We start from the raw sequence: 1,395 nt of genomic DNA, 5'->3' as shown, positions 1-1,395 counted from the left end.
ACATTAAGTGCAATTAAAAGATCAAATTCGATATATAGTTATTATTTAATGTACTGTCATAGTACTAATTTAGTTTTAATCGTTTAATCACCACAGCGTCTTGTCTCCATTGGCAACACGCACGATTTGTGTCGATTGCAAGTGACGTCGCAGGTAGCGGGGAGTGCAAGTGGCGATTGCAAGTGACATTGTAATTTCGTTTCTTTTTTCTTGTCTTCACCACCTGGCTACTGTTGTAAAATGTTGAGAGATTCAAACAAAAAGTAATAAAAAATAGAACAAAATAAAAAATAAAGCCTGCAAGTGACGTCGCTAGCGGAAGCGCAAGTGTCTGAGAATGCAAGTCTGAGAATGCAAGTCTGAGAGTGCAAGTGCGAGGCTGCAGCCAGACCCTTCTCACTGTTTCACATTTAAATCACATGTGGCAAGATGAAATGGCCGCCAGGTACACTTTGATTGTAGAGAAGGCTTTGCCTTCTTCTAGCATCTCCTGAAGGAAGGTAAGGATGTCCGACACTGATTAAAGAAATGGTATCTTCTGTCTTTCCTGACACCGTGTCTCAAACCTTTTCCATTTTGCCTAATACAGAGATCTGGTGGAGTCTGCTCTAGCACTCTGTATGGTGGAGATCACATTCTGAGGCAGGCCCAGGGCGTTCCGGTTAGACCTTTCGCTGGCCAGACCCAAAGATTCCACCTCTGGAATCTGGATGTGGATGAAAAATTCTCCCCCTGCCAGAGAGAGGAGATCTCTGCGCTGAGGAAGACACCACGGATGCGAATACAGCAGTTGAACTGTCATGTCCTCCCTGGCCATAACGGGGCTATTAGGAGCACCCTCACCCTCTGTGATCTGATTCGATCAAACTCCCCCTTGCCTGTTTATATAGACAACCACTGTTGTGTTGTCTGATCTGACTAACACATGACAGCCTCTTATCTGCGGAAGGAAGTGTTTGAGGGCCAGAGAAACTGCAAGGAGTTCCAGTCAATTTATATGCATTACTTTGACTGATTCTGTCCATACCCCATTCACAGGTTGTCCCTCCATTATCGCTCCCCAACTTTATTTTGTGTTTTGTGAGACACGGTTCCCGCCTCCTTCTTCCCTCACTCCAGTACCACCGCCTCAGGCAGCCACCGGCGGTCTCTCCGCTTGTTCCTGCTGCCGGATCTCCTCAGCACCGTGATCCCCCTCAGCAGTGAGGGCTCTCTGACAGCGTGTCCCTCCTTCCTCCCGGGTTTCGGCACCAATGTAACACAGTTCGTAGTCACGGGAAGAAGGAGGCGGGAACCGGCGAACATTTAAAGACTTTAATAAAATAAACAAACACAAAATGAAAGTAAAGCGGCAGCCCCTCGCGGACGACTGCCGCACACAAAACACAAAATAAA

This window comes from Sinocyclocheilus rhinocerous, unplaced genomic scaffold (assembly GCF_001515625.1).
Source record: "Sinocyclocheilus rhinocerous isolate Xijiao unplaced genomic scaffold, SAMN03320098_v1.1 scaffold6117, whole genome shotgun sequence".
In the NCBI taxonomy this organism is placed as follows: domain Eukaryota; kingdom Metazoa; phylum Chordata; class Actinopteri; order Cypriniformes; family Cyprinidae; genus Sinocyclocheilus; species Sinocyclocheilus rhinocerous.
This window is presented reverse-complemented; position numbering follows the sequence as displayed.